This window comes from Eucalyptus grandis, chromosome 6, assembly GCF_016545825.1.
Source record: "Eucalyptus grandis isolate ANBG69807.140 chromosome 6, ASM1654582v1, whole genome shotgun sequence".
NCBI lineage: Eukaryota > Viridiplantae > Streptophyta > Magnoliopsida > Myrtales > Myrtaceae > Eucalyptus > Eucalyptus grandis.
Genome location: NC_052617.1, coordinates 182522 through 189873, shown reverse-complemented (window position 1 = coordinate 189873; position 7352 = coordinate 182522). Strand labels below are relative to the sequence as shown.

General features: G+C 45.3%; 2 pseudogenes; one reads left to right on the top strand and one right to left on the bottom strand.

The window, feature by feature from the left end:
- On the top strand, positions 1–1745 carry LOC120294866 (annotated as a pseudogene).
- Positions 1746–2935: 1190 nt separating this feature from the next.
- Positions 2936–5825, bottom strand: LOC120294865 (annotated as a pseudogene).
- Positions 5826–7352: the final 1527 nt, after the last annotated feature.

Genomic DNA, 7352 nt, shown 5'->3' with positions numbered 1-7352 from the left:
CAGCTGAGGCCGATCCCTTGCAAGGCATTGCCCCAAAGACCAAATGAACCAATGCCATGCTGCTGACAGCACCAGGCGCGATTCTCTTCACGGGCCTGTACCCTGTCGCATTCGGGACAAGCGGGGTCAAGGCTGCTCTGCCTTCGCTCGGGGCCGACCAGTTCAACGAGAAGGACCCAAAGGAGGGGACAGCTGTTCAGCTACTTCCAACTGGCTCCTATTCAGCCTGACCATCAGCCATTATCGCGTCACTTTCGTCGTGTGGATAGGCACCAACCAGGGCTGGGACTGGTCTTTCGGTGTCTGCACCATCGCTGTTCTGTTCGCCATGGTGTTTGTATGCATGGGAAAGTCTCTCTACAGGAACAATGTGCCCAGGAAGTCCCTTCCGTTCGGATTATGCAGGTATGAGAACAATAATTGAGAATATATCAGCCAGTCCGATGTCTCTGATAGTAAATTGTCATACGGGTAGATGACACAACATCCACTGAAAGTACCGTTGCATGTTCTCAATGTAAATTTTCGAATATTGGATGGTGGCTATGTGCATAAGCAAGCATGAATCGTCTCTGCAAGTTCAGAGTGGTGATCTTAATGCATTTTATTGAATTCAGGTACTAGTAGCTGCCATCAAGAAGAGAAGTCTCCCAATCCCAACGATGACAGATGAACTGCACGAGGTGCATGACAGGGAACCGGGGGTGAACGATGAAATTCTTCCCCAGACAGACCAATTCCGGTACATATCAGTTGCATTTACCCAAGAGACCTCATGAACATTTGACCTTTCACATTGCAGCTTGTAGTTGCTAGTAAGCTCACCCTTGGTACCCAACGAATTAATTTGCAGATTCTTGGATCGAGCAGCAGTTGCTCCGAGTCCTGGTAGTGGATCAACTGCTGGACCCTGGAGCCTGTGCACGGTGTCACAAGTCGAAGAAACAAAGATCATGCTCCGCATGCTTCCAATCGTACTCAGCACGGTGTTCATGAACACTTGCCTGGCTCAGCCCAGACCTTCACGATCCAGCAAAGCACAACCATGAACCCCCACATCTTGGGATTCAAGGTCCCAGGCCCTCAGTCCCGGTCATCCCCTGCTCTTCATGTTCATCCTAGTCCCTATGTACGAACGCATCTTTGTCCCCATTGCCAGAAATTCACCGGTATCCCCACCGGAATCCGACATCTACAGCGAATCGCTGTAGGGCTAGTGCTCTCAGCCATTTCCATGGCAGTGGCTGGGTGGTGGAGACCCACCGCAAGTCGGTGGCAATCCACCACAACATGGTGGTGGATTCCACAGAGCCCCTGCCCATGAGCATGTTCTGGCTTGGTTTCAGTACGCAATATTCGGAGCAGCCGATATGTTCACTTTAGTGGGGTCTGCTGGAATTCTTCTATGCAGAGAGCTCGGCTGGGATGAAGTCACTGAGCACTGCCGTCTCGTGGTCCTCTCTGGCATTCGGGTATTTCCTAAGCACGGTGGTGGTCCAGGTGGTGAACAAAGTGAGCGGCGGATGGCTCAAACAACAATCTGAACCGGGACAAGTTGAACTACTTCTACTGGTTATTGGCAGGACTGAGCGTTTTGAATTTCGGGTTCCTATTTGGTGTGTGCATCTTGGTACAGATACAGACGAAGGGAAGGAGCAAACGGTTTGAGTCTGACTACTGTTGATTCTAAAGCAAAGGGCTTGACTGGGGGTGATCCTGATTCTAAGGCAAGCATAACAGTGTAGGCTTTAGAGATTTAGCTAACAAGTTAATTAAAATCCCACTGTACCTTTCATGTCATATATTCCATGGCTTCATCACCACCATTATACTACTCTCGAACTGTTTCACTCCGAACACACCTCTCAGATCTGCATTTTTTTTTTTTTTTTTGGTCCTACAGATCTGCATTCATTGGTTTGTTTTTCTCTCTTTTTTGTGGTGGGGGTTAAGAATGGATCGCATTCATGAATCTCTCACTTCAGATAAAGAGTGGAGCAAGCTCAAAACTTCTTTCAAGCCGTGGCCACAGAGCTCTTCAACTGCTAAAGAAGTACCAATTAAAAGCTTATTTCATGAAAGAAAATGTGCCCTCGCGTACATGAATTACATTTGGCAAGTCGAACTGAGACATGCACGTCCTGTGAAGGTGACACATACGTAAGGAATGACTAAAGTAAAATAAACATGCGAGCCGACAGAGCAGCAGCGCGAGCTGCTGAAGGAAATAATCTACTGATCCCCTTCAAGCTGTTCAAGAATGCCTGCGGCATTCTGGATGAAAATAACCAAGAATTGCGTGCCATAAACTAGGAACGTCACATATATTTGGTTTGCATTCTGAATAAATTTCGTCACTCCTTTCACTAAATCAACACACACACACACACAGGGATATGCACTTCACAGAATGTGGAAAATTTCTCAGTTTATACACTTCAAACACATATGAACATAATTCACCAAAAAATAAAACACATATGAACATATGGCTCCTTACTGCACAAATCTTAGATTTTCCCCACTCTCTCTTATAAATGTAACAAAATGTCCATTACAGGTAGGAAAAAATGCAACACTGGCTAAGTAAACCAATGAACAAACTATTGGATCAGTCTCTCTTTGTTTTTCTTTTTCCCTCTTTTTGGTTTTTGTTTTCTCTTTTTTGGATCTTTTTTGTCTATTTTACCTCTCACTATTCACATGATGGATGAGACAATCCATCAAAAACAGGTAAAAGCAAGCTGCCTGCGCAAGGTCAAAGGAAGACTCGAATATGTTCATATATGCTCAACAATGAGCCAGAAAGAGTGGAGAATAATTGTCAAAATCACCACCTAAATTAGATAAAGAGTCAAAGCCAGTGCCCTTTAAGCGAGTGAGGGCTGTGTAAGAAACAACATCCTTATTTGGGTAGACAGAGGACTTCATCTCTTTAGTGTCCGAGACCCTGGAAGGAGGCCAGCACCGAACACTGATCTGCCAACAATGTTCTCAATAGGAAGTGGACCCCTGCAAGTATCAAAACCACATGTCAGAATCCGGATTAATCAAATTTAGCAGAGATGATAATCGAATACACAATTATACAACCAAAATGATAATCACTCTGCTCAACTATTAAAACTAAACAGAACAAAGCTCCTAACATTCTGAAAATAACTAATAGAAGGTGCATGCAGAAGTTGCAAATAGTCTCTATTCCCCTAATGCAGTTTTACTTGATTATCACTTTACACAAGAACGAGTATAAATTAGCGAAGACACAAAACTCACCAGTTATGGAGTCAAAACTGTTATTCCTGTTGTCTCCCATTACAAATACATATCCTTCAGGAATAAGCTGCAATTGATGAGAAGCAGTCAGAAAACTTGATCAAAATGCTCAATTGTACAATACTATTGGTAAAATGAAGTTGTTAAACTATAAATTAGCATTACCATTGGTTCATCTCATAAGAAAGTGGCTCTAAAGATGAAATCTTCATCTTGAGCAATGCTGTTCACCAATAGTTTACCATCGTGAACCTACAATAAAAAACCACCAGTCATTGAGAGTTAGTACTTAAAGAAAAGCAAGTCTTTACATGCATTAGAGTGGACAGGAGGGTATATTTAAAAACCAAGTCAAAATAAAGATGCAGGACTGAAGATAAAGACTTACTTCAACATAGTCCCCAGCCTTTGCCACAATTCTCTTTATGAATACATCGGCTGAACTGAAGCCAAAATATTCCTGCACGCCACAAACAAATCAAGAAACTAATAAGCAATGTGCAAATTTTGCAGAGGAACCACAAGTTGGTTGAACGCAATTTTGCAAATCTCGGCTAAAATTCGACCAAAAAAAAAAGAAAATCTCATAACTAGGAACCTGCAATACTGGTGGTGCCTTGAATATCACTATATCCGAAACCTCTGGCTTTGGAAAAGTATGAAACCTGGTGGCAACAGACACCAAACACCAACGAAACAAATCAGTTAGTATAACTAAACACGTTAGGTCTTGACACAAAACAGATCCACGAATGCAAATCTATGCAAGTGGACACAAATTGCAAACTTCATGAGATTCGGTCCATGTGGAATGCAACAGATCAATATCATAACATGAGGGGAATTAATATTCAGCTACCACAAGGTTATAAATCTAACTTGAAAGGAAGAAACTAAAGAGCCTATAAAAGAGGTCATAAACTAAATCTCGGATGAGTTCGTCAGTTGCCCTACAAACAACCATCTACAAAAATTCCCCCAGTGCTAAAGCCAAAGACCCATTTCCATCCACTGCTGTACAAACCATGCTCGCCATTTCACATTGAATTTATATGCTACATGTTGCTACCTCTAATCGGTCCAGGGCCGCAAAAATTTCAGTCCTCACCACCATGCGATCATATACAAATCAGATACCCGAACAAAAGAGACTAATTGAAAGGAGAGCCTTACCTTCTCCGCCAAAATGCGGTCGCCTACATCCAGAGTTGGTTTCATGGAAGTGGAAGGAATCGACCTTGGCTCGGCCATGAACGACCTGAACATCAAACTCACGGTCAAAAAGCAGTGAAAGCCGCCTTGGCTTCCTCGGAGTAGTCCCCGAGCAGCCGCGCCAACCACCCGCTCCTTCCGGCCGAGTGCCTGTGAACCTCCTGCATCTTCATGCACTCGCCATCGCCACCCGCGTCCTCCCTCTCCCCAACGCGCGGTCCCTCCTTATCCCATCGTTACACGCCAGGCCCGGCAACGCCTCGTTTGCAGGGCAGCCACTTGACCCCTCAAAGAAGGATTATCGTGACACCTTGATCGGCGAGATCCCGAGGATGCCATCGAATTGGCCGAGCACGAGTTCGAAGACAGAGATCTCATCAGCGAGACCAACCCGGCCACGATCGGGCTCTTGCACTCGGCCCCGACAACCCCCGGGCGAGCGTCGGTACGAGCTGCCGCCTGCCGCCGCCGGCCGAACAAGTCGGAAGCCGGGAACCGCTGCCTCGCAGGGGGTCTGAACTCGGGGGTCCGGGCTTCTGGCCGGGCAAGACGCGGACCGGACCCAGCACTCGGTAGGAGCCGGCAACCATTGAGGCGTACTCCGGCGTTGGTCGCGATGTTCTGGTTTCATGTAGCCGGGTAGCCGAACGTAACGCGAATCGCCATAACTGCTAGTCGTAGGAAACCAGACGAGGGCTAGATACAGGAGTTCTCTCGTTGACTAAACTGAGTGCAAGAGAGGAACCCTAGTGAACAAACAACGCCATCTCGAAGATTCGAATCGAGGAGCTGGAGGCGGGGCCGGAGGAATCGAGCCCGTTGCCGGGATCAGGGAGCGAAAGAAAGAGGACGAAGGGGTGGGGGGGAATCTGCGGTTCCGGGTACCGCGAAGATAAGGTTTGCGACGAATCCGATGATGGGTCAGGACGGGTAATCGGGGCGAAGGATCGAAGGCGAGAGAGATTCCTTTCTCTCGACAGAGAGAAAGCAGAGAAGGAGGGATGGGAGAAGGTTGCGAAAATGGCAGAAAAGTACGGGAAATGACGATGACGAGATTAATAGGCGGCGGCTGGGCTTCGGTTCCGGAACTGGGTCCGGACTTGGCTCAATTTACAGGCCGAACCCGGCCAGCACGTGTGAGGATTGGGGTGACGGCTGGGGATAGTTCGGTAAATCCGGGAGCGCTGTTGACTTTGACTGGGAGTGTCGAGCTTTTCTGCACCTTCCTGGCTGCTTACCTCCTTGGCCCCGGGGAGGCCAGGAAGCTCTCCCAAAAGACGATAATGCCCCCCTCCAAACTTTGCTAATCTCTCGGGGGCTGCGGGCGAAATCGGCATTACGCGGCATCACCCACCTCAAACCTAGGTTTTCCTTTTCCGATGAAAACACCGAAGCTTGCGAAAGACTTGAGTTTTATAATATTATCCGAAAATATATTATTAACGCTCTATCATTCGGTCCTGTCCCCTCGTATATGCCAAACCAGAAAATTTGCGCATTCGCGAGGATTTCATCATGGCCGATTTCCGAAATTAAACTTCATCAATCTTTTATTTTTCGAAAATCTTGCAACCTGCTAAATTCAAAGATCAGAAACCCCCTAAAAGCAATCGCAGCACCGGAAAAAAGAAAACCCGAGATAGTTTGGGGTTGCTCTAAATGGGACGTGATGTACCGAAGTCCGTTCAATTACGACGACGGGACGAGGAAAAAAAGAGGTGAAAAAAGAGGGTTAAAAAATGGACGAGGCAGGTACAAATCGGAGCAGGGTGGAGGCCAACTCCTAAATAAGATAAAATGGGGTCCCGCGTCGAAAAAATCACAAGCTTTGAATAATAATTTGCTTAGTGGCGCGACCGTAAAATCGGCCCTGCTCACCACACCAAGCACATGCGTCATCCGTCGATGCGTCTTCGAATTTCTCGATTTCTTTTCTATCGTCATGAGAAGTTGTTGGAGGCTAAAGCAAAGGCTGTTTCGTCCAATCATCAAAATCCCTGTACTTTGCGTTCGGCGACGGATCGGATGCTATGCCAACACCAGAGCCGCGACGTCACCGAGGAAACTTATATCTGCGGATGGATGGTGATCTCTCCTCTTTGGCAGTTGACTTCCCGACAAAGTTAATCTCCATCGACGGTCCAACACTTGCGACCCGGAAGTGAAATGGTCTGACTTATTGTTCCGTGGTAATTCGATCATGAGTTCTTTGAATTTTGATTAATTTAATTTAAATCTCATGACGATTTATCGATGTAATCATTCGATCGATGTGTAGAAATCATTAGTCATGCGGCCAGGTCTCACGTTATAACCATTATTTCAGCGTGAGCATTTTTAATTTCTTAACAATGTTTTTATGTCTTTCTATTCTTTCCTTTTATTCCAATCAAAATAGGCATTAAATTTGAGGGCTTTTTGACCAAAGCCCATCAAAATAAAGAAAACTTTGGAGATTGTTGAATTAATCGTGACCCATGAGCATTAGGCAGGCGCATCACTAAAACAAGTCACTCCGCAATTTTGAGCGTCGGTTTATGCTTTCATAAAACTTCTTTGCACCAAAATCACATGGATTAAGGAGATGACTAATCTAGGTAGATGATTAAGGATCACGAAAAATCTTATTAATTGAGTAAGACTTGGGAAAATTATAAAAATCTGTCTTTAATTTGACTTCTCTTATCCCAAAGATTTCAACTTATATATCAAATCGCTATGGAGGATATATTCTTTTATCTCTTTCTATTTTACTATTTTTATTATTATTGGTTTATCCATTCTCTCCCCCATTGCTATGATTCAAAAGCTCTATCATGCTTGTGGAAAAGAAACAAGCAATGTGAACATGAAAAAAAAAAAGT